The 27,061-nt window shown below is 39.2% G+C and overlaps 1 protein-coding gene across 1 annotated transcript in view; it reads right to left on the bottom strand.

Moving 5' to 3' along the window:
• TET2 (tet methylcytosine dioxygenase 2) overlaps positions 1 to 26,464 on the bottom strand; it is a 133,798-nt gene extending 107,334 nt beyond the window's left edge. The window contains exon 1 of the mRNA XM_069593577.1: positions 25,696 to 26,464. The gene's annotated coding sequence lies outside the window, so the exon portion shown is untranslated. The remainder of the gene's footprint in view (positions 1 to 25,695) is intronic.
• Between the last annotated feature and the right edge of the window lie 597 nt (positions 26,465 to 27,061).

Genomic DNA, 27,061 nt, shown 5'->3' on the forward strand with positions numbered 1-27,061 from the left:
CCAAAGAAAGGCAATGCCAAAGAATGCTCAAACTACTGCACAATTGCACTCATCTCACACACTAGTAAAGTAATGCTCTAAATTCTCCAAGCCAGTCTTCAGCAAGATGTGAACTGTGAACTTCCAGATGTTCAAGCTGGTTTTAGAAAAAGCACAGGAACCAGAGATCAAATTGCCAACATCTGCTGGATCATTGAAAAAGAGAGTTTCAGAAAAATATCTATTTCTGCTTTATTGACTATGCCAAAGCCTTTGACTGTGTGGATCACAACAAACTGGAAAATTCTTCAAGAGATGGGAATACCAGATCACCTAACCTGCCTCTTGAGAAACCTATATCAAGGTCAGGAAGCAACAGTTAGAACTGGACATGGAACAACAGACTGGTTCCAAATAGGAAAAGGAGTACGTCAAGGCTGTATATTGTCACCCTGCTTATTTAACTTCTATGCAGAGTACATCATGAGAAACGCTGGGCTGGAAGAAGCACAAGCTGGAGTCAAGATTGCTGGGAGAAATATCAGTAACCTCAGATATGCAGATGACACCACCCTTATGGCAGAAAGTGAAGAGGAACGAAAAAGCCTCTTGATGAAAGTGAAAGAGGAGAGTGAAAAAGTTGGCTTAAAGCTCAACATTCAGAAAATGAAGATCATGGCATCTGGTCCCATCACTTCACGGGAAATAGATGGGGAAACAGTGTCAGACTTTATTTTGGGGGGCTCCAAAATCACTGCAGATGGAGATTGCAGCCATGAAATTAAAAGATGCTTACTCCTTGGAAGGAAAGTTATGACCAACCTAGATAGCATATTGAAAAGCAAAGACATTACTTTGCCAACTAAGGTCCGTCTAGTCAAGGCTATGGTTTTTGCAGTGGTCATGTATGGATGTGAGAGTTGGACTATAAAGAAAGCTGAGCGCCAAAGGATTGATGCTTTTGAACTGTGGTGTTGGAGAAGACTCTTGAGAGTCCCTTGGACTGCAAGGAGATCCAACCAGTCCATTCTGACGGAGATCAGTCCTGGGTGTTCTTTGCAAGGAATGATGCTAACGCTGCAACTCTAGTACTTTGGCCACCTCATGGAAAGAGTTGACTCATTGGAAAAGACTCTGATACTGGGAGGGATTGGGGGCAGGAGGAGAAGGGGATGACAGAGGATGAGATGGCTGGATGGCATCACCAACTTGATGGACGTGAGTCTGTGTGAACTCTGGGAGTTGGTGATGGACAGGGAGGACTAGCGTGCTGCAATTCATGGCGTCGCAAAGAGTCGGACACGACTGAGCGACTGAACTGAACTGAACCTCTTTATCAGTACAAAATGCACTGTTTAAGTCTGAAGTCAGCTCTGTTTGAAAGTAATATAGCTATCTTAGCTTTTCTTTTTATTACTGTCAGTGTTTGCATAACCTTTACTTATAATCACTATGTGTTTTTACATTTAAAGTGGGTATCCTGTAGAAAACATATAGTTGGATTTTGTTTTTTGATCCACTCTGATGATCTCTGTTTTCTAACTGGTGTTTTTAGATAATTGGTATTTAAAGTGTTTATTGGTATAGTTGAATGAATATCTGCCATTACTGCTTTCTAATTATAGGCTTGGTTTTTTTATTTTTGTCTTCCACACCTTTCCTTTCTTTTGTGGTTTTCACTGAGCATTTTGTATTTCCCTTTTCTCTCATTTCTTAGTATATGAGGTATACTTTTTAAAAACCATTTTTTAGTGGTTGCTCTAGTTTGCAACAGACATTTACAACTAATTCAAGTCTACTTTCCAATAACAATATATACTACTTCACTGGTAATGCAAATACCTTATAATAAAATATTCTTAATTCCACCTTGTTTGTGTATCATTGCTGTCACTTATTTCACTACATGAGAATATACACTATATGTGTATATATGTAATTACAACATACAGACATTATATATCCATTTATTTTGTATATCCACAGATATGATTTAGTATTGCTATTATTATTTTGAATCAACTACTATATGTTAGACCAACTAAGAATAATAAAAAGAAGTCTTCATTTTATTTTCAGTTGCATCACCAATGCTCTTCCTTTATGTAGATCCTTGTTTCTGATCTATGTCATTTTCCTTCTCTGTGAAGAATGCCTTTTAGCATTTCTTACAGGGAAAACTACTGGCAACAAATTTCTTACATTTCTTGTCTTGGAAATACTTTGTTTCTCCTTCACTTTTACAGAACAATTTCACAGGGTACAGAATTCTAGGTTGATGGCTTTTTTTTTTTTTTAATCTCTGTATTTTAAATATCTCCCTCCACTTTATTTTTGCTTTCATGGTATCTTGGGATAAGTTGAATGTAATTTTTATCTTTGCTTCTCTATAGGAAAGGTATTCTTTCTCTTCTTTCAAATGTTTTTCTTTTCTTTTGATTTTCTGAAGTTTGAATATGATATCTATGTGTGGCTTTTTGTTTTGGTTTTGTGTTGGTATTTATCCTGTTTGGTGTTCCCCGAGCTTCCTGGATATGTGGTTTGGTGTCTGACATTAACTTGGGGAAATTCTAGCCACTGCTGCTTCAGAGATTGCTTCTGTTCCTGGCTTCCTCTGAGGATTCCCACTTTGCCTACAGTACATCTTTTGTAACTATTCCACAGTTCTTGGATATTCTGTTCTGGATATTCTGTTTTGTTGTTGTTTCTCCTATATTTTCCATTTTTGAAGCTTCTGTTGTTATATCCTCAAGTTCTGAGATTCCTTCTTCAGTCATATACAGTCTACTTGTGTGATCAGTCACTCAGTCCTGTCTGATTCTTTTAAGTCTCATGGACTGTAGCCCACCATGCTCCTCAGTGCATGGGAATTTAAGCAAGAATACTGGAGTGGGTTGCCATATCCTTCTCCAGGGGGTCCTCCTGACCCAGGGATCAAACCCATGTCTCCTGTGTCTTCTGCACTGCAGGCAGATTCTTTATCCACTGAGCCGTCGGGGAAGCCCACAGTCTACTTAAGAGTGCTCAAAGGCAAATTCTTCATTTCTGTTACAATGTTTTTCACCAGAAGCATTTTTTCCCTAAAAATGGTCATGTCTGTGCTAACATTACTCATCTGTTCTTGCGTGTTGTCTTCTTTTCCATTTAAAATCCTTAGGTTTATTAAAAAAAAAAAAAATCCTGGTCTGATAATTCCAACATTCCTGCCATATCTCAGTCTGGTTCTGATGCTTGTTTGGTCTCTTCAAATTCTGAGGTTTTGTTTGTTTGTTTTAACCTTTTAGTATGCCTCGTAATTTTTTGTTGTAAGGTGGACATGATGTACTCAGGAAAAGAAACTGCAGTAAACAGGCCTTTAGTAATACAGGGGCTTCCCTGGTGGCTCAGTGGTAAAAAATCCACCGGCCAATGAAGGAGATGCGGGTTCTATCCTTGAGTCAGGAAGATCCCCTGGAGGAGGAAATGGCACCCCCTCTCCAGTATTCCTACCTGGGACATCCCATGGAGAGAAGAGCCTTGTGGGCTACAGTCCATGGGGTCACAAGAGTGAGATACTACTTAACAATAACCAACAACAAATATGGTAGGTAGTACAGTGTGGAGAAGTGGGAAGCATTCTAGAGTCATATGATTGGGTCTTATCTCAGTCTTCTGGTGAGCCTTTGCCCCTGGACTGTGAATTTCACTAGTGGTTGTCAGTCCCCTCTCCCCTCACTTTTAAAAGAAGGATAAAATAGCTGGAGGAGTCTGGAGGTGCATGTTTCCCTTCCCCCACATGGGAGGTTAGAGGGATCTGCAGTATTCTGAGCTCTGGTAAAACGGTTTCCCCTGAGGGGAGGCTTTGTCAAGAAAAATACAATGCTCTGGCATATTTCAAAACTGTTCCCTGCTCCTTCCAGAAGCAGAAGACAATTTTCCTCTAATGTTTCTATTAAATATATTATAAATATTTAAATATATTTAGCATTTACTTTAAGGCCCTGGTAGAGTTCCTGGAGGTAAAATTCACAAAAATGTGCCTGCCCACCCCCCATAGCTAGGCTCCCCAAATGACTTATCTCTATGACTTTTATCCACAGTAAAGCTCCAGTAGTTTGCTAATTACAGGATTTTTTCTACCATGGCACTGGTTCCTGTGGCCATTTCTACTCACATATTTCTGCTCCAACAAGTTTACGATTCTCAGAATCTGCCTGTTTGTCTCCAATTTTGGAAGCAGTAGTTTGCCCTATGACCATGCTTCTCTGATGGAACAAAGAACAATTGTTGATTTTTCAGTTTGTTCAGCTTTTCACTTAGTAGGATGGCAAACTCCTCACATGCTGGACTAGAAATAGAAAATCTCAGTATTTTTCTCTCAGGATTTTAAAAAAACTTTAAAACCATATGTCATCCTAGAAATATATCAAGTCTTCTTTTGCAAATACCTATGGGGAAATAGTAGTGACTAAAATTCTGTGATCACAGTGAGCTATTTCTCAAAAAGGGTTTTCACAATGTACAAATAAAGCTTTTAGAAGACACTGGTGAAATAACCTTTAGGACCTATCAAAGAAGATATAGACTGACCAAGGTTTTATATATATATATAAAAACACTTGGCTTTTTGTAACTCTGATACCTGTCAGATTTTATTCATATATGTAATATAGTTATAAAACAAGTTGAGGTTCTGGATGAGAATATAATTAGCATGCTAAATTCATATTTATAATACTTTTGTCAGCGTGTATGTTTACTGAACAACCTGTGGTCTTTTGAAGTCACTGCTTTCTACTATTTAAGAAATTATATACATTATTTTTATAGGCATGGTGCATTTTATATTTCCATGTATAAAACTCACCTTCAGTCAGTATGTTATAAACTGAAATCCTGAAGAAGTCTCAAGATTGTTCCTAACTAGTACTAATCCCTGTTAAATTATATCCTGTTCATATATCAGTTTAAGAGGAGTTCTCTTAAGGATATTAGCCTGACTTCAAAGATGGTTTAATTTAGCATGTAATTAATATCTGAGTAAGTGGACTTTTGTATTCACTGAGTAAAGAAAATAAATCAGCAAATTTCTCTGAATTTCCTAGACTCAACAACTTGGCATTCGTGTAGACAATCTTTCATTTTCAACTAGACTTTATTTCCTTTACTTACTAAAATGACTCATTATCTCAAGTTTTTCAATAAGCTTGACATTTTCTTTAAAGATTAATCCAGGAACTCATCACTTTAGTAAACTGTACACACCAAAAAGCAATTTTAGAACATTTTTCTTCAGGGATTAAAGAGAGGGAAACTTTTTATCCTTTGTATTGGTGTGCAGAAATGAACTTCCTCTTAAAAACAAAATATACATCCTTAAGAGGTCTGAAAAGCAGAATTCCTTGAAAGGAAATAACAAGGTCACTTCAATGAAACAAATACTTAGTTAATATCTGTGATACGCTGCAAGTAGTCATATGAAAGCGAAAGTTGCTCAGTTGTGTCCAACACTTTGCAACCCCAAATTCTCCAGGCTAGAATACTGGAGTGGTAGCCATTCCCTTCCCCAGGAGATCTTCCCAACCCAGGGATCAAATCCAGGTCTCTGGCATTGCAGACGGATTCTTAATACCAGAGTGGATATATCCTATTCCTTCTTCAGCAGATCTTCCTGACCCAGGAATCAAACCGGGGTCTCCTGCATTGCAGATGGATTCTTGACCAGCTAAACCACCAGGGAAGCCCATATGTATATTCAAATTCAAATTTTGAAGTTCAGTGAAATTTCAGAAAACATTATTTTGCCCAAGTTATTCTTTCTATAGATGAGCAACCAGTAATAAACTTCCTGCCCAGCATCACATGAAAAGCTAAAGAACTCATTTAAAGTCAATAATGTATTTTTTCAATACCAAATATGTATTAATCCTGTTTGACCTGTCTGAAAAACGCATGCTATAAACATAGGAAGATGATAAGCATTGGAAGAATATTAGAAAACAGACTTCCAAAACAGGTAAAATGAAAGCCGCTCAGTCATGTTTGACTCTTTGCAACCCCATGGACTACTGGACAGGGACAGTTTTCTATTTTTTTTCCAAAACAGGTAAAGTATATGAAAATGAATAATGAAATCCAGAAGAAAGAAGCTAGTTTACTTCTGTAGGTGACTGTGACCAGGCAAATGAAACAATGACAGCAAGGACCAGCATCCTTTATCAAGAAACTGTTGTAGCTTGAGAACTGCACCTTGGGCACAGAATTGTGCAGCCATTAAAACAGTTTCACTACCCCCAAAAGAATCCCCATGCCCACTATCACTTACTCCCCATTTCCTCCCAATCTCCCCAGTCCTAGGCAAAAAAAAAAAAAAAGAAAAAAGAATTGTACCTTGGTAACACGAGTATAAATTTTAAGAATTTCAAAGGATGCTTCAGTAAGTTACACTGTGAAAGACTGCTGGCTTCTCTTATCTGGCTATGTGGTCACATATAATTATGTCAATAGAAGATATTAAAAATCTTAAACCAAATCTCTGATTTTACAAAATTCTCTATATTTGGAAGAAAAGAAAGAATTACTCTATCAGTTTATACTCCGTTTTACCAGCATCAAGTAGAATATTGATCATTATGAGTTTTTATGCTACAAAAACTTTCGAATCAGAATTCTCCAAAAGGGTCCACATTCAACAAATAGCTATTATAGGCTTACAATGTTCCAGGTGCTATGCTAGGCAATGGTCATAACACTTAAAACAGAAATAGAACTCCCAACATGAAACTTACAAATCACACTCAAATTCTACTGGACTTTGAGCCTTAAATGATAAAATCAATGAGAGAAAAATGCACTCAAAACACTATGAATTTATATCCCACCCTCCCCTCGGTTAATTAATAAAAAAGGTATTTCAAAACTTTTGGAAAACTTCATTGAAGAATCATTGATCTGTAATTATTTTTCACTATGAAATAAATGTCAAGGATACTTGAGTTCATAACTAATTTTCTGAAGGATATTATCTCATCTTGATAGAAGAAGCTAAGAGATACTGAGAACAGTGCCATTTCCCCTAGCTGGAAGGAAGTTGGTAGCCACACAACTCAGAGAAAGGAAGCAGAAAGAAGAACATATGCATTGCTCATCTTTTAGGAGGTTTTAGCTCCAAAAATCTACTCATAAACTAGTTGTTTAAAACTTAAAGTAGCTTTTAAAATCCTGTTTGTATTTGAAAGTAGGTTTTTAAACACATAGGTACCTGAAATACTATCCAATTATAATAACATCAGAAAGGAGTACATTTGCCAGTATGTATGACATTTTAGCTACAAATGTTTCCTTGGCCCTAGAAACTCCTGGGATATTGTGTCAAACAGAACACTGGTAGCCTTAAAGGGAAAGCAGTAAAAATAAAATTATATTATTACCCCTTTACTCACCATTTTATTCATATATATATATTCATCAAATATTTATTCAATGTCTACCACATGCCAGCCACCATTCTAGGTGCTGAAGCTATAAGTGACCCAAACAATGCCCTTGTTCTCATGGAACTCACATCTTCTGGGAGGAACAGAAAATAAATGAAAAGAAACTTTCCTGGTCATACCTCCTGGCTTGCAGGATCTTAGTTCCCCTAACAGGGATTGAACCCATGCAGTGGAAACTCAAGAGTCCTAACCCTTGGACCAACAGGAAATTCCCATATTTTTTTTTTTAAAGCAGCAATGAGTACTCTAGCAAGCGATGATAAACCTAATGAAAGAAAATGAGACAAGGTTAAGTGTGGTAGTTCTGTTAAATGGTTATGGGTTTGTTTTCCCTTTTGGCCACACCACATGGTATGTGGGAACTTAGTTTCCGGACCAGGGATTGAATCCATAACCCCTGAAGAGGAAGCACAGAGTCTTAAATACTGGATTTCCAGGAAAGTCCCTGAATTTTATTCCTGGAAAACTAACACGCTCAAGGAGAGATTGGAAGTAAAAGAAGCAGCTACATAAGTGGATACCCAAACAAAGGTTGTTCCAAGAAAAGGAAAGAGCAAGCGCAAAAACCTAGGGAAAGAGGATGCTCATTTTGTTGCTTGGACAGCAAGATAGCTGTGGCTATTAGAATAAGGGAAAGAACTGGAAAGAAATGGAATCAGAAATATAAATATCAGCTGAGATCTTGGAGGCTACAAAAAAACCCCTGGCTTCTACTCTGAGTTAAATAGGGATTCATCAGTAGCTTTGAGCAGACATATGAGCTGACAATTTTTAAATGATTAAACTTTTATTTCTGAATTTGGGTAAAACACCTTGGTAAGGTGAGGAAGGGAGGGCAGAGTCAGAAGCAGGGAGATCCATTAGGATGACAAGGTTATATTCAAAGTTAGACATGATAGTGGTTTGCAAGGGTGTGGAAATGGTGAAATGATAGGAAATGACAGAAAATGGGTTAGATTCTGGATAGAGTTCAAAACTAGAGTCAACAGACTTTGTTGAGAGATTGAATATTTTTACCTGTCTTTTCATTCCCTCCTAAAAGCCCCACTTCCCTAACTTCGGGGAATAAGCTTTTTTGAAAAAAGTTATCTAAAAAAGATGAACCGTATTTATTTCCGATATCTCATTAACCAACACTGGATGAAATGTTGTTTCAATGCACCAATGTCTCCCAAGTTCTCATGGAAAATTACTTTGAACATGGAATTCTATATACCATTATTTTATCAATTAGCTCTGAGGGAAAATTCAAGGCATTCTGGACATATAAGGACTCAGTTTTCCTCCTACCCACCATTTCTGGACAAAATCAATAAATTGTGGATGTAAATCAGTGAAAAGAAAAGGAAAGGAAAGAAAGAATAGAATACCGAGAAAGACATGGAACTAAAGCAACGGTGGACCCAACCAGCAGAATAATGAACGAAAACTAAACAGAAGAGAATAATCGGAGAGCACAGAGAAGAAAGAGTTTAAATAGAAGGTATATTTCATTCACCAAGTGGTATAACTAAGAAACTTGAAAAACCATTGAGACAGATGAGAATTTTTAGCTGGCCCCATTGGACAGATGGGGAAGCTGATTCAGAGAGGCTAAAGATGCTGTGTTGTGTAAGAATATTCACAGCTTATAAGAAGGCAAGTCAGGATTCAAAAATAGATCTTCCTAACTTCAAAAACGAGACTGTTTGTGAGTTCTCTGGTGCTCCAGTGGTTAGGACATTATTCTTTCACTGCCAAGAGCCCAGGTTTGACCCTGGTCAGGGAACTAGGATACCACAAGCTGCATGGTGCAGCCAAAAAACAAAATAAAAAACAAATTGTTTGATGGAATACAACTGTTTAGGAATGAAAACTGACCTTTTCCAGACCTGCGGCCACTGTTGAGTTTTCCAAATTTCCTGGCATATTGAGTGCAGCACTTTCACAGCGTCATCTTCCAGGATTTGAAATAGCTCAACTGGAATCCGATCACCTCCACTAGCTTTGCTCGTAGTGATGCTTTCTAAGGCCCACTTGACTTCACATTCCAGGATGTCTGGCTCTAGGTAAGTGATCATACCATCATGATTATCTTGGTTGTGAAGATCGTTTTTGTACAGTTCTGTGCATTCTTGCCATCTCTTCTTAATATCTTCTGCTTCTGTTAGGTCCATACCATTTCTGTCCTTTATTGAGCCCATCTTTGCATGAAATGTTCCCTTGGTATCTCTAATTTTCTTGAAGAGATCTCTAGTCTTTCCCATTCTATTGTTTTCCTCTATTTCTTTGCATTGATTGCTGAGGAAGGCTTTCTTATTTCTCCTTGCTATTCTTTGGAACTCTGCATTCAGATGCTTATATGTATCCTTTTCACTTCTCTTCTTTTCACAGCTATTTGTAAGGGCTCCTCAGACAGCCATTTGGCTTTTTTGCATTTCTTTTCCATGGGGATGGTCTTGATCCCTGTCTCCTGTACAATGTCACAAACCTCATTCCATAATTCATCAGGCACTCTGTCTATCAGATCTAGTCCCTCAAATCTATTTCTCACTTCCACTGTATAATCATAAGGGATTTGATTTAGGTCATACCTGAATGGTCTAGTGGTTTTTCCTACTTTCTTCAATTTAAGTCTTGATGAAAGTGAAAGAGGAGAGTGAAAAAGCTGGCTTAAAGCTCAACGTTCAGAAAACTAAGATCATGGCATCTGGTCCCATCACTTCATGGGAAATGATGAGGAAACAGTGTCAGACTTTATTTTTGGGGGCTCCAAAATCACTGCAGATATTGATTGCAGCCATGAAATTAAAAGACACTTACTCCTTGGAAGGAAAGTTATGACCAACCTAGACAGTATATTGAAAAGTAGAGACATTACTTTGCCAACAAAGGTCCATCTAGTCAAGGCTATGGTTTTTCCAGTGGTCATGTATGGATGTGAGAGTTGGACTGTGAAGAAAGCTGAGCGCCGAAGAACTGATGCTTTTGAACTGTGGTGTTGGAGAAGACTCTTGAGAGTCCCTTGGACTGCAAGGAGATCCAATTGGTCCATTCTAAAGAAGATCAGTCCTGGGTGTTCCTTGGAAGGACTGATGCTAAAGCTGAAACTCCAATACTTTGGCCACCTCATGTGAAGAGTTGACTCATTGGAAAAGACTCTGACGCTGGGAGGGATTGGGGGCAGGAGGAGAAGGGGACAACAGAGGATTAGATGGCTGGATGGTGTCACCGACTCGATGGACATGAGTCTGAGTGAACTCCGGGAGATGGTGATGGACAGGGAGGCCTAGTGTGCTGCAATTCATGGGGTCGCAAAGAGTTGGACACGACTGAGCAACTGAACTGTTTAGGAGTTGATTGATTTATCAGAAATAACAAGGCAATGAACACAGACTCCAGGGAAAATATGATGAACAGCTGAAAAAGCCAAGAAGATGGAAGAGAAAGTTCATACAGGTGAGAACACCAAGAAGGAAGAAATTTCAGTTACAAAGGAACAGAGTGAAGAAGAGAATAGGGCGAGGGCTTCCCTGTGGCTCAGTGGTAACGAATCTACCTGCCGATCCAAGAGACATTGTTTGATCCCTGATTCAGAAGACTGTGTGTGTCATGAAACAGCCGAGCCTGGGCGTCACAACTACTGGGCCTGTGGAGCCGAAACTACTAAACACACGCCACAGCTACTGAAGAAGCCTGCAGGCCTAGAGCCCATGCTCTGCAACATAAGAGCCACTGCAGTGAGAGGTCTGCATACCACTAGGGAGGAGGCCCCGCTCTCTGCAGCTGGAGGAAAGCCCTGCAGCAGTGAAGACCCAGCACAGCCAAAGATAAACACATATTTAAATTAAAAAAAAAAAGGGTGAGGGAAGCAGAAATGGAAAGAGACAAGCCAAAGGGCCATAGTGAAATATTCTATAGGGTTTAAGGATAAATTTGCAAACAGGGAGATGTCAAAGATAATTCAAAATGTATAGGGGAATTATTTGATCCAATGTCTTGGTTTCTTCCTTAGTAAAATGAGGATAATAATAGCACCAACAAAAATAGATGTGATGTAAGAACTGAATAAGATAACCTCTGAAAATCCCTAGTATGGTTCTTGACACAATGTGAAGACCTTAGTTATTATCGGCTATTACTAGAATGATAAATATCCTATTATTCAATTTGAGGCTATGGTCTTCTCTCTATGCCACCATTTTTTTTCTAGTTAATGCAACAGATAATCTCTAAAGTTTTTGTTTCTTGTTAATAATAGTCTATGATTCTATCTTTGAAAATAAGCTATACTCTTTGCAAATCTGATGAATGATTTACTGACATATTGAAGTACATGTGATGGGAATCCAGGGAGCAATATCTTATAAGTAGTGGGCAATGTCTCTAGTGTCTCTAGTTTGCATAGCTAGATCCAAAATAGGAAAACATACTCAAACATACACATACATGCGCACAAAATTAAACCCACAGTCCAGAACAATCTGTTAAAAGTTCAGAGAGAGGTAAATAATGTCTTGGATAATTTGTTACCAGGAAGAAAGAGTGTGAAACAAATGTTTTAAATATCCACAGTTTGTAATAAAGCATTTATTCACTGAAAACTATATTTTCCTTGTTTATAACATGTTCCCCCCTCATCCTTTTAGGTCTTTTCCATGTTTAAAAATAGTTGCTTGCCATTTAGTTGTATGAATACCACCATGGTATTATCATATGTTTTTCCAGAATTACCATTCACTCTTTTTTCCCCTTTATCATGATTCTACCAGATAAGAAGGTATTTTCCTCTGTATTGTTGTAGACATAGGCCACATAGGCTACGTATTTACATAGGTAAACAAAGCAGTTCTATACAAATATATCCAGTGATTTTGAAAAGCATTTCTATATGTAGTAGAATTGGCCTATTTTCACAAATAAAATTGGAATAATGGGTAAGAAACAATTTTAAGACCGGAGAAAATGGCAGCTCTAGCTCCAATTATCTGTTCCCATGCACATATGCAGTAATATCATTAGAGCTGGTTAAATTGCCATCAAAGCTTCCAAAAGAGTCTGAGTCAGCTTGGTTACGAAAGAGAGTGACACTCTTGAGAGCTTTGTCACCTCCAGTCCCTGGATACCAAAGTGCTTACTCACTTGTCCGGTTAAAAGCTACTATTTTAAGTTCAAAGTAGAAAGCTCCTTTTGGGTGGTAATGATAGCTTAAAATAAACAGTCTAGAGGTTGGGGGGTGAGGGGGGGAAGCCTGCTTTAAGCATCTACTCTATTTCCCCTCCAGGCACATTTTACCACAATCAGTTCTTTTCTCACTCTCTATCAATATTCATGACCCGGGTCATTAACCAGTTTGTGAGATACAGACCACCCCTTCCCCCACTGCTGCATCACGGGTGTCCAGAATCCTGGGACTGTGTGTGTAAACACGAAAGCCATGTGTGCTTGACCACACGGGAAGGCATCATTATGACCTAGGACTCCCACGCTAGAGGGAACACCCTGGCCAATTTTAACATCACGACACCAGCTGTTTGTTTTTATGTGTGAGCGCCTATGTGATTCCTCAACCGTCTTCCAAGGAATCATATGAAAGTAGTTTTTATAAGAGACCCCTGGGGATTTTGTTCACCTTCACGATATTTGGGAAAATGCATGACATCAATATTTTTTTAATTTTATATTTGTAGATAGTTTTACTATGGTTTAATTAATCATTCCTACCGAAGAGAAATTAACTTAGAAGTCCAAAAACTTTTTGAGTGAGAGAACACACACATGCGTGAGCAAACACATGCTCTCAATAGTTGCTGGGAAGAGAAAACAACCTAAATTCCCACACTGCATCTTGCTAGGTATCCTTCACATTTGACCTACTATTTTAATCTTTTATAAAACAGAGACAATTGCTGTTCATCTCACCTTCACGAAGGAAGCCCGCCTATTGAATAAATGTTTACTGAATGCTTGCAGCTTCAAGTGAAACAAAAATATAGTTACATTTAATCCCTTTCTTAGCAGAAATGAATCAACTTATAACCTTTATCAAATTCTGAGTAGATCCAGCTTATAACCATACATAATTCACTGTCCAATAAAGGTATAAGAAGAGAGAAAAATGGTTATGTTCTAACATAGGCTAAGATCATCCTTGTGAAAGCTCAAGAGTATTCAGACATGGTACTGCTTTTAGTAAGAAAGTATACTTGTAAGTAGTTTTACATAAACTTTCACTATTTGAATGTAGGGCAATTAAGATAAACACACCATCTTCAGGTCAAAACAATGATGAGCATGCAAATAAAAAATGAAAATAATTTTTAAAGCTTATAATCTAAATTCACTAACTCTTAATGTATTAGAAAAGTACAATAACTTATAACCACTAAATAAATTATGTATCTTCAAATTTAGAAGGAAATTTTACTCAGCAAGAAAAAATGGAAAATGTCTATTCTCAGCTTTCCTGATGTTGGTTAAATTAATCACTCTCTTGATAATTTCTTCTAAAAGAGAGCACATCCAGCTGTTAAACAGCTCAAATTTAATTTCTAAGTCTCATAGGTAAATAATAACTTGAAGACATAACCTCTAAATTATTCCTATACCAAACATTCCTCAGTGTTTGGTTTATCTCTTGTGGAGAAAATTCTTTATTTTGAAAAGTTAAATTCCTCCCATATACAATACTACATTTCAAAGATTCTGATCATTCCTCTTTTTAGAAAGATAGTGTGATTAGGAAAAAAAAATTCTATGAAAGAAGACTTCAAACAGCCCAACATTTTAAGTAACTACAAGTTTGGGGTTTTTTTTGATGATTTAATTTCAATTCTTTGTTAGGCAAAGTTTCTATTTTTGGATAATCAGTGACTGGTTGGAATATTTAAAATATGAGTAAATCTTGATTCTTTTTTTTGTATTGCATTTTAGGATCCTTTTTGATCAAAAAGGACTCAAAATGTACTCATATTTTAAATATTCCAACCAGTCAATTTACAATGAAAAAAAAAAAAAAAAGCACCAGGAACACAGGTACACAGGATGAGACACAAATTCTTGGGTGTTTTAATTATTTTTAACTTGAGACTTTAAAAAAATGATAAGTATAAATGAAAAACTTAAAAGCAATATGGGAAAAGAAGAACAATCCCCTAAGTACTGAAATATAATTTTAAAAAGAAATACCATGTCTTGATATGTAACAAGATGGAAGAGGGCTGAGGGAGGTGTGATAACGGCAAAAATTTAAGAGGGAGGTGAGAAACGACAGGGATGGGTACAACTGAACTGGATATGGAGGATGATCAAACAACCGTTTTCCTGAGTATTCTGTGGTCAGAGCGTCGAGTTACCGAGTCAGTTTACCGATTCTCTTGCACCCGAAGTTGCTTACAAATAAGAAAATAGTTTTCAAAAAAAAAAAAGCATTTGTGAGACTGGGTGGCAGGCACGTGCACTTCTGTCACAAGTGGCAGAAGTAAATTACAACCAGAACCAAGACACAATTTGCCCACATTTCGAAAACACACACAAGAAAGTTTGGCATAACGGATTCCGTTTGCTGCAGGAGGGGGCGGGGAAAAGAAAAGAGTGATCCTACATTAAGCCTTTGAGGCGCCGGTAAGTTGCATATTGGGTAGATCCTGACCTAGACTTCGGTGAACTTTGATGCAGGACCCCATCAGAGCCAGACAAGGGTTCCTCTATTATGAATAAAATTGTTTGATTCCTCCGCGCCCACGGACACACAAAGCCCGTACTCTCAGCTGTTACATAAGAGTCTCTGGAATCCCTGGATAGTGTTTGTAAATAGCGCTGCCATGCGCACGGAACCCACGTGTCAAATGTTGATGTGACCGCGTGTAATCGCACGGCGAGAAAGTGTCAACAAGTTCCAAAGAGAAACCTCCTATTTCTGTGGGCCCTAAAAAAAGAGCATGGGAGTGTCAAGGAATTATTTCTAAGGAAGGTTTTTTCTCTCTCCTTCCAACCCCTGCCCCGCGCAAAAAAAAAAAAAAAAAAAAGAGTAGTGGGAAGAACTGGAGGAGATGACCAATCTCCATCACGTTTCTTTTCTTTCAGTAGCTCCTGACCAAGGACATGATCAAAATTAACTGCCTGCCTAATTAAATTTAGGGCAAGTTTTGCAGTGTCAACAGTGAATTCTGAATGCACTTTCTAGCTCCTCTCAAAACTTCTTGTTTTTCTTATTATGAAAGATAGCATTACACAGCAACTTCTAGGACACTGAGTAGGCAAACTGTTTGCAAAGTAACAATTCTACATCCAAATAAGATCACAGTATGATCCTTTCAGAGGAAAGCATCCAATAACTTCGTTTGAGTGAACGGAAATACAATTTAGTTTTCTACCTGTCTTCTTATTTTAAATTTTACCCTCACTATACTCATTGTATCTTTTCCATGGGTTTGTTAACAGAAAACAAACTCTATTCCTTAAGGAGGCCAAATTCTTACCTATATTAAAGGAAACTGACAATGTCAACAACTAAGCGTTTTATTCCTACATATGAAAAGTTTCCGATAATCTTCAGGATTACTTGGAACATGACAAATTATAACAATGCAAAAATACTGATGCAAATTGTCAGTAGCAAATTAAACTATTAAAAAAAAATACTGACTTCAGCAAAACCTCAGGCATATGTATTAGTCATTTTAAAATACCATATCCTATATCTTGTATATGCTTGATTAAAAATGTTGTTTCAATATACTGAAATTTTAGTTCCCCACGTTAACCAAATGGCCTTTCTCATTTTGATTTCTGGTAGAAATATAATTATGTCATAGTTATTTTACCTTTGTAAGCTATTAGCAAAATGTTTACTAGCTTTCTTTTTGGTCAATATGTTCTCCAAGCTATAATGTGGTAGATAATTCAAAAATTAAAATACAACTTTGTTTTCATTTCAATTTTATGCATAGTATAACTTCACAGGAGAAAAAAGACACCATTTAGGTGAGTAGATTACAATAAAGATAAAGAAAATCTAGAATGCAAAGTTTAGAATGTGTGCTTTCTTGCTGAACTATACCTGCTTCTCTTTTTACAAAAATAATTTTTGTGGTGAGTATTTTTAGGTTGGAAGATTTGTTCTTCCTTCATGCTTTTTAAAATTTTTCCTGTTTTAATGAGAAATAATTGACATACATCACTGTTATGTTCTTCCCTCATGTTTGAAAGTATCCATTGATGGTATTTTTTCCCTTTTATTAGTCATGTTTGGCACATGAAAATATGAATATAAAGTAAATTAATAACAATTCACTTTTTAAGAGGCTCACTCTAATTTCATGAACTACCACTGTATTTGCAGAAATGATTTCTTGTTCTGTTATGATGTATGCAGTAAGACAAACAAAAAGCTAGTAGTGGTCCAAACTAATTAGTGGGAGTCCAAAAGTGATCCTTTTAATACAAAAATCATGAAAGGTTATAAAAGAGCTGACAGAACTTTATAGCCAATGGCAAATATTAAAATTCTGTGACTTCAAAGTAAGAGACTTCAAACAAAAATGGAAAAAGTGCTGAAAGAACAAACATTAAAAAATAAATTAATAGGAACAAGACAGTAGGTTAGTGATGGAATCCGGGTGTGGTATCATTGCATTATTTTTAGATTCTTGTGCTTTACTTTAGAATCAGCACAGCTAATAATTAAGGTATTTTTAAAATAATAATTAAGTACTCTTGTTTCTCAATGCAGGCAGCAATGAAAAATAGGAGAAATAACTCAGAGATAGACCACATTATATCCTCTAGGCTTCACTATTACCATTTAAGCCTTTTTTCTTATCTATTGCTAGATTTAAAAGAAAATCAGTTTGAGGAGAAATAATAAAAACTCTAAGAGTTGGGTGAAGAGTTTCCATTAAAGTATAATCTAATCATAGAAACAATATTTAATACTCTATCAAGAAAAAGACATGACGAGGCAAGTTTTAGCACTAACTAATGAATCATGAAAATAGTAATTAAAATTATCATTACTTTGTGACATCCACAAATTTAATAAATCTCAAAACTGCAAAAGTAGCAAGTGTAAGACATCAATACTATGTATGGTATACCTCTGTGGGAGATCTACTGTTTATGTCTGATCATGGGCAAGTCTGTTCTCTCTGAAGAGAGCAGTCATTCCATCAGCAAATATCCACAGCCCACTGTTTTTGTTTTGAATATAGTGTATCTTTCATGGGCTTCTCTGATAGCTCAGTTGGTAAAGAATCTGCCTGCATTGCAGGAGACCCTGATTTGATTCCTGTATCAGGAAGTTCCACTGGAAAAGGGATAGGCTACCCACTCCAGTATTCTTGGGCTTCCCAGATAGCTCAGCTGGTAAAGAGTCCGCTTGCAATGTGGGAGACCTGGGTTTGATCCCTGGGTTGGGAAAATCTCCTAAAGAAGGGAAAGGCTATCCACTCCAGTATTCTGGCCTGGAGAATTCCATGGACTGTATACACCGTGGGGTCACAAAGAATTGGACACAACTGAGCGACTTTTACTTTCACTTTAGAAAAGCAAAGATGGAGTACTACACTCAAATTCAGTGAATAGCTTTTCGAATATAATAAAAATAGCATGAAAATCTACTATCAGCTGAGGTGGTTCAAAAAGTGTCACAAGAAATAAGAGATGGTAGAAGCAAATAAGCTACTCATCTCTCCCATAAGAAAGATCAGACCTGTATTCTACATTACTGCTTTCCAAACAGTCACTGGACATGGAACAACAGACTGATTCCAAACTGGGAAAGGAGTATGTCAAGGCTGTATAGTGTCACCCTGCTTATTTAACTTATATGCAGAGTACATCATGAGAAACACTGGGCTGGATGAAGCACAAGCTGGAATCAAGATTGCTGGGAGAAATATCAATAACCTCAGATATGCAGGTGACACCACCCTTATGGCAGAGAGTGAAGAAGAACTAGAGTCTCTTGATGAAAGTGAAAGAGGAGAGTGAAAAAGTTGGCTTAAAACTCAACATTCAGAAAACTAAGATCATGGCATCTGGTCCCATCACTTCATGGGAAATAGATAGGGAAACAGTGGAAGCAGTGACAGACTTTATTTTTTTGGTCTCCAAAATCATTGTGGATGGTGACTGCAGCCATGAAATTTTCTTTCTTGCTCCTTGAAAGAAAAGCTATGACCAACCAAGACAGCATATTAAAAAGCAGAGACATTAATTTGCCCACAAAGGTCCATCTAGTCAAAGCTATGGCCTTTTCAGTAGTCATGTACGGATGTGAGAACTGAACTATAAAGAAAACTGAGCACCAAAAAATTGATGCTTTTGAACTGTGGTGTTAGAGAAGACTCTTGAGAGTCCCTTGGACAGAAAGGTGATTCAACCAGTCCATCCTAAAGGAAATCAATTCTGAATATTCACTGGAAGGACTGAAGCTGAAGTGGAAACTCCAATACTTCGCCACCTGATTCGAACAACTGACTCATTGGAAAAGACCCTGATGCTGGGAAAGATTGAAGGCAGGAGGAGAAGGGGATGACAGAGGATGAGATGGTTGGATGGCATCCCCAACTCAATGGACATGAGTCTGAGCAAGCTCAGGGAGTTGGTGATGGACAGGGAAGCCTGGCGTGCTGCAGTCCATGGGATCGCAGACAGTCAGACAGGACTGAGCAGTCACTATGTCAACTTCTTGATGGGTTAAAAGGTTCTAACAAGAGTGTCTAACTTGAACCTGGCACAAATATACAGCAAACCTACAACTAAATGCTATAATCATACTCTTAAAAGGTATCTCTGGGTCATTTCTATAGCTATGCCTTGAAAAAGTAATGATTACAGTAATTATATGAAGCCAAGACATGTCCTCACTGAGTATAACAGGCACACGTTATTAAAGCTGAAGGCTTCACGATCATTGGCTCTTCCCCCGGAGCTGTTAACAGTCATGGTATCAAGGTAAGGGACCCAACTGGCATCATTCTCAACAGGATAAATGGGAAAGAAGAATGTCTGGTATCTGGAAGTATATAAAGTTAGAAATTAAAATGAAGCTAACCCCAAGTAATTCCTGTGTGTCAAAAACAATGTCCTAATTTCATAGGGGCTATTCCTAAAAATCTGAACTCATTTTACCATTAACAATCTGTCAAATTTTGTTGGTGTTTGTAAAGACTGGCTACATGTCGCAAAACATGGAGAGCCATCAGTGTTCAGATCCTTTTTCCCACTTGTCTTGGCATCACAAAGACTTCTGCAGACCAGTTTCTTTTCTCAAACTGATTTCACATGTATATTGTTAATAATGCTGCTATGAATATTCAGGCACAAGGTTTTGTGTAGATAGTTGCATGCATTTTAAGTCTCCTTACTCAGCCTATGTTACTGCTACCTGTTTATTATTAGCGGCGGTATAGTGTAGTGGTTAAAAGACTGACTCCAGAGACAGACTGCTTAAATTCAAATCCTAACTAAGACATGTACTGGCTGTATGAACTTGGGTAAGTTATTTAATCTCACTGTGCATTAGTTTGCTCTCCAGAGATAGGGATAACACCACCACCACCTCTATAGTTGTGATAAGAATCAAATGATGTAACTTGAAATGTCATAAAATGTTATAACAACTTAAAATATTTGAATAAGCAAAAACCTATATTCTGATACACATTTTAAAAAGGCACGGTAGCACAATCACATGATTGATGAAGTAAAACTGTGTTAAACTTCTGTTTTCGGGGGGAAAATGTTTAAAATTATCTGATCAAATGATTAAATTATCTTTAAAATGGTATATAGAATGAAATATACACACACACACACATCCAAGTCAGATCTGAGGAAGGCTGGTAGACTACATCAATGTCTGTCTCCTGACTGAGACATTACACTATGGTTTTGCAAAATGTTACCCCTGGGGAATACTGCTCAGAATGTCCATGTCCAATTGTTAGTTCATATAACGGCATGTGAATCTACAACTAGCTCAATAAAATCTTCAATTGAAAAATATAAATTTACTAAACATCATTCAACTGTGCGCTTATAATGGATGGCTTTTGTGGGACAACTGCCATAACCTGTAGAAGTTACATTTAAGGAAAAAGCAGCAGCATTGCTTTCATCATTGGTATCACCTAAGACCTTTTACTCTGTTCTTCTCTTATGCATTGAGAACAGATTACACATTTTCTAGTTAAATGACATTTTTTAGCTATTTCTACATCACTCATTGTATCTTTTCCCCCTCCGCCGTTATTTAGAGTAACTGACCTATAACACGGTATCAATTTAAAGTATACAATGTAACAATTTATAATAGGTATATATTGGGAAATGACTACCACAATAAGGTTAGTTAACACATCCATGACCTCACATAGTTACGAGCAACTTTCAAATATACAATACAGTGTTGCTGGCTATAGTCACCATACTATGCTTTCAACCCAGCACTTACTTATATTATGACTAGAAGTTAGTACCCTCCGAGCACCTTCACTCCACCACCCCTGACCCCCAACAAGTAAAACCTTGACTTAGTAGCATACCAATAGATTCTATTAGGGAATAAAAAGACATAGAACATAACTCTTTTTAAAAAAAATAATTTATTTTAATTGGAGGCTAATTACTTTACAATATTGTAGTGGTTTTTGCCGTATATTGACATGAATCAGCTATGGGTGTACATGTGTTCCCCATCCTGAACCCAGTCCCTCCTCCCTCCTCATCCCATCCCTCAGGGTCATCCCAGTGCACCAGCCCTGAGCACCCTGTCTCATGCATCGAACCAGGACCTGAGATCTGTTTCACATATGATAATATACATGTTTCAATGCTATTGTCAGAACATAAATCTTTCAACACACATAAATCTAGCTTGAAAGAAACATTTATGGTATTTTAAGTGAAGCAATCACTTCATTTTATGTCCTAAATTGTCCTCCAAAACACTTCATCCCAAGTCACTCATCTTTTTACTTAATTCTCAGATTATCCAAAGCTTGACTTCAAGTCCCTTTGAGGAACAACCCTCAGTGAGTATAAACTATTGATTGCCAAATTCTTAATACTCCAGGTAGGTTGACATTATCACTGAATTTATTTTTACACAAAATATTGAAAATCCACCTACCATCTATTTATACTTCTTGAAACCTGGCACATTTAACTGCATTTCATGACAAGTGGAAAAGGTATAAATGAAAGCTGATAGAATTTACTATTTTGGAATGGGCAACCAACTTTCTTTTACTGAGAAAGTATTGTAAGTCTATCTTAGGATTTTTCTGCATTGCACAATTTAAAGGATAATGCTGGAAATAAGCAAATACACACAATTCTTTTTGGCTGCTAGTCACAATGATTCAGGTTTATTGCTTTACCCTCTTCCTTTCTGAAACTCTTCTCTCCTACAAGATACCAAAACAACAGATGCACTGTGTAACCTTCTTAAATAATGCCACAGTATTCACTGAGTTTGGGCAGTGAATCAAAATAGAAATTGGAGATCTAGACCAAGTAAATACTGTATGTTTGGCAAAATCATTTGTGGTTGTGTTCTTCAACACAGTTTCTAAGATAACCACCAGCTCTACTTGGCAACCTTACTCTCCACAGTTAAGACTCCATTTGTAAAGCTGGCTTAGAGATATTTTCTTGCTACTGACTCTGGTGCCATTACTACTCTTAAGAACTACTGTGCAGTGATGGCCTCATAGTTGAGAAAATATTACTTTCACGAACCAACACTGACAGCTAGCTGATCCAAACTTTTAACCTGTCTCCATGACTCAGAAAGATTAGAGTGGAACAGTCTACCCGGTCGTTTACAAAAGAAGTCTCTTCCTAGTGAAGATGGCTAGGTAAGACTATTACATTCTTCTAAGGAATGACAACATCAACAACAAAGACACCAATTGAACTCCTGTAGCAGAAGGAATTAGGGCAAAGAAAAGCAGATTGAACACTTTCTAAATAGTAGACATTCTAAAAACTGTCAAACATCTATAGTTTTTGAGAACATTTTATGGTAATTTCTTGAGAATTCATAAGAATATACTAACTTGGATCTGGGGCAGGATGAAAAATAAGATATTCTGCCAGGTGTTTCTGTGACTCATAAGAACTTCTTAATGAGTCAGCAAATAAGGAAATACATTTCAATAGTGACATCTGGCTTACAGCACTGTGTATGGGTGGAGCACTGGAGAAACTGATAGAGAAATTTTAACTCCAACAAGTGAAACCAAAACATTAACTCCAGTCTTTATCATCTAATAGAAGTCTAGTGCCCAAACAGAACTCTGGAAGTCTGTCATAACAACTCCTGGGCAGCTGCATTTCACTTGCTGGGAGTGACGTGGACCTGCCAATGTCTAGGTCCACGTGCCACTGAATCAAAATCCTATCAATCCCATTGGCTCCTGGCATGGACCAGCATGAGGCCAGACCTAATTAGAGCCCTAAGAAGTCTGGTAAATGTGTGAATTTAAATAAGACAAGAGACTTCCCTTATTCCAAGTTAATTTCTCATTAACCATTAGCTCAATTCTTAAACATAAGCAAAACAATATTGTAGTGTAAGAAAAACTATCTTGTTATTCTCCACTATGACTTCACTACAATTCAATTACCCAAAACAGGTCAAGCTGTGAAATTTTTGGAGAATCCAGGTAGCACTAACTTTCACAAATATGGTAAACAAAGAGCTGAGGTTATATCTTTCATTGTAAACTATTCCATAGTAATTCAAGTAATTGTTCTAATAAAAGAGAAAACACTTTTATTTGGATTGGTGAATAAAATGTACAGGTCCTTCTTATAATCACTGAAGTCCCTCATACAATATTCATTAGCAGCTACTTTCAGAAAAGAGTCTAAATTGGATGCTGGGAAAGAACAGGCCTTCATGGTCACATTTAAAATGATTAACCAATGTAGATATTCTTATTTATCAATGTGAGCAATAAATATTATATCTATTATTAATTGAATAGCCTGAAGACAGTATACACAACATTGGAAAAGTCCCCCCAAAGTAGTTAGATACTACTCTTGGCAAAAGGAATTATATATTTTAAATTCTGAATTGCTGGGATAATTAACCGCAGTTTTCTCAACAGATAGTAAGCATTTCTGCTAAACTCTTTAAGTGTTTTCTTTATGATCTGAGGACAAATAAGAACAACCAAATGAGCTGTTTCTATTCCACAAAGATGAGTAACATGTCTCCCTTGTAATCATGCCTCTACAATGATTAAACTTAACTGCTTTCCATAGATCAAAATGTAGAGTTACAAAGTGAATTACTAAGAACAAGTAGTTTTGGAGATGTGATTTATGGAGCAATGTCCATTATTGTGTTTTTCCCCCAACCATCTTTTAATCGTATACATGACTTCTAAACTTGTTTGACTTTCCAATCCTTCACTAACATTTCTCTGTTTAATAGCATTAAAATATCAGTATTTATTATGTTGAAATGTATATTCTACTTCAAACCTAGTATGTAACACACAAGCAAACAAGGAAAAGAATATAACTCCCCTCCAGTATTTCGACTTTCCATTAAAATGCAAATATAATGATTTCATTAGCCAGGCAACAATACCCACAGCCTTAAATCAAACCAAACCATAGCCAGTATCTTTCCTATACACATTTCCAACTGTCCCTAAGATAGAATCTTACTTTTATGTTGGATCATTTATTGATGAATATTTTTGGATTTGGATTTGCCATTATCTATCCCTGACTGGAGAAAGAAAAGCATGATGTATGAGTCGAGATTTTTAAACTGTGGCTGTATTCTACTCCCTAGACAGGCAAATATAAAAATATTTAACTAAATTTTAAACGACTGGAAAATGACCCCTTTTCAATTCCTAAACAGTACAAGGAGGAGAAAAACTCACTCAATACCATTAAAAGTATGTCATGAGGGCAACAGCCTGTAAATTTCACTTATATTTCGCACTCGACCTTCCCAGCAGTCTATCCAGCCCACACTTTATTTTGCCACAGATAGAAAACTCTCCATAGAAACTTAGCCTAGTATCACTAGAAAAGCGGCCTCCATGAAAAAGATTCATCAAGAGTCATGTATGAGTGAAGGAAGAAGGAGAAAAAGAAGAACGGGAGGAGAAAAGGGAAACACAGAGAAAGGCAGAAAAAAGACCAGAGAACTGCGAAAAAGACAAATTTGCACGAGACTGCTAGAAATCTGCTCTCTGCTTCTCCGTTTCTTCACTGGGATTGGGTTTCATTTCTTTCTGCGCCCCTGACCTTGCCGTCTTCCAACTCTCCACTCTCCCCCCGTCCCCGCGCCCGCCCGTCTGCCCCCTCCCCCGGCCTGCGCCTGCCTTTGTGTCTGCCTGTCACTTACCGGCGAACCCGACGAAGCTGATTTGGGAGAAGCACAAAGCCAGGACACAGATTTGCCCACAAATGCTCTCACACACGTTCCCCCACGCTGGAAGGGACAGCCCATCGCAGAGCTGATGCACCTTGAGAAAAGTGGGGTTCGGGTCTTGTGTGGGGAAGCCGAGAAACTATTCTTTTCCTCTCTCGGCTCCGCAGCGCTAACAAAACACGCGTACTTCAGCGGGGAAAGAAAAAACAAAAAAAACCAAAAAACACAACAACCCCCGACCGAGTAGACTCCTGTTCCACTCGCTGTGACACTCGCTGAGCGCGGCCCCCCGAAAAGGGGACACGGGGCAGGCAGAAGGGGGCGGACGCAAACGCACACTCAGATCCAGACCCCCAGCGCAGAAAAGGGTCGAAACCCACTCGGTCCGTGTGCTCCCCAGGGGTCGGTGAGGATAAACCCGGGGCTCGTCTGCCTTCCACCGAGGGAGGGGGGTAGGGGAAGAGTCAAGGAAAAAGTCGTGCCCCCCGACAGCTGCACTAGTTTAGAAAGGAAAGCAGAGAAAAATCACTTTCCGGAGGCTAAAAGGCCGGGAAAGCGGCCGGCCGGACTCACAAAGCTAAGTTTTCTGGGTGAGGAGGGCACGAGCATTAACTAACAGGAGAGAGAGCACACACAACTACAGGTTTAAAAGGGGGGTGGGGGGAATTAAAACTATATTTGTCAGCCATGTTGAAGAGGCTCCAGTAATTTGTGAAGCTTCCCTTCTTCCCTCTCGGTTCTTTGCGGGTGACACTGCAGGCTTTGCGCCCCAGCCCCTGCGAGCCCGAGAGAAAGCGAAGGGGAGAGGAAGGGGAGAGTTTCGCGGCGTAAGAGAAGCGCTCTGACCTCGGTCTCGTCCCTCAGCCTTGCAGCGATCCAGCAGTTTGCAGTCGGGTCTCCTTTCTAACAAATCCTAAAGGGCAGCCATCTTGCTTCCTTCTGCTTCTCTACGAAAGCAGCCTAGCCTCCGCATCAATATTCATAAGGCAGTTTGACGTCTGTTCTCATCACCCGGCGGGGCTGGCGTCTCGGGGCGGCCGCGGCGAGGGGGCGGACGTGACTCGCATGCGAGCCGGGCCTGGGCGCGCGGCGCTCGCGAGGAGGAGGCGGCGGGGCCGCCCGAGCTCTGGCCGAGGCCGCCGCCGCCGCTCTCCGCCTCCGCCTCCTCCCGCTTCTCCGCCTCCTCCGCCCCGCTTCCTCCTCCTCCTCCTCCTCCTCCTTCCCCTCCGCCCCGGACACCGCCTTCTGCGCCCGGGCCTCCACCGCCTCCCCGGGGCTCTCGGCCCGGACTCCCCGGGAATTGGCTCCCCGCCCCGGGGCTCCCAGCGCGGAAGCCGGCGGCACCTGGGCCCGAGCGCAGGGGCGCGCGCTCGAGGCGGGGACTGCGGAGCCAGGCAGGGGAGCAGTGCGCCCGGGGGAGCGCGGGGGAAGGTCCGGACCCCGGGGCCCTTGCACGGGGTCGCCACCCAGCTGGAGGCGTGGGACTGGAACCACGGGGGAGGTGGTGTGCGTCCCTGGCAGGAGGATGCGAGACCCCAGCTGAACCTTTTAAACTTTTTTTGGTATCGTACCCACCGCGACCTTAGGGTAGATGCGCACCTCCCCAGTCCCCAGTGTCCGCGCATCCGCCCCGACTCCCACCTCCTGGCAGGTACCCCCGCGCACGCCCCGGAGCGCACCCACCTTCGCCCGCTCAGGCCCGCACCCCAACCTCTGGTAGGTCCACTCGCCCCGCCTCGCCCCCCGCTTTGGCATCCCCTCCACACGGTCGTTTTCATCTCGCTCTGCAGAAGCACCCCCCAGTTTCTCAGAGGGCATGCCCTTAGTGCTTTAGGGGCCTGTAGTCTGAAAGACTCGACAAATTAGGAAATTGAGCGAGGCCCGCTTCTCACCGCCCCAGCCCACCTTCTGTTTACTTTGGCCACGTGGGCTGAGAGAAGGATTCACGCAGATCCGAGAGGACTTTCTCAACAGTGACTCTTCTCCCTAAATTCGGTCGTAAGAAATAAACCTGCAATTTCAAATGGTTACGTTTACTTGCGTAAGAGCCTCTATTTTGCAAAAATGCCCAGCCTTATAATTAAGTGATGAAGAAATCAACCTGTAAAGAACTAAACTCGAATGACGGACTCTCGATTTTCCCTGACGTTCGGGATTCTATAATCATTCGCATCCGTGGACAGTTTTTCTTTTCTGTTGCCGAGTAGACTTT

The sequence above is a fragment of the Ovis canadensis genome, chromosome 6 (assembly GCF_042477335.2).
Source record: "Ovis canadensis isolate MfBH-ARS-UI-01 breed Bighorn chromosome 6, ARS-UI_OviCan_v2, whole genome shotgun sequence".
In the NCBI taxonomy this organism is placed as follows: Eukaryota; Metazoa; Chordata; class Mammalia; order Artiodactyla; family Bovidae; genus Ovis; species Ovis canadensis.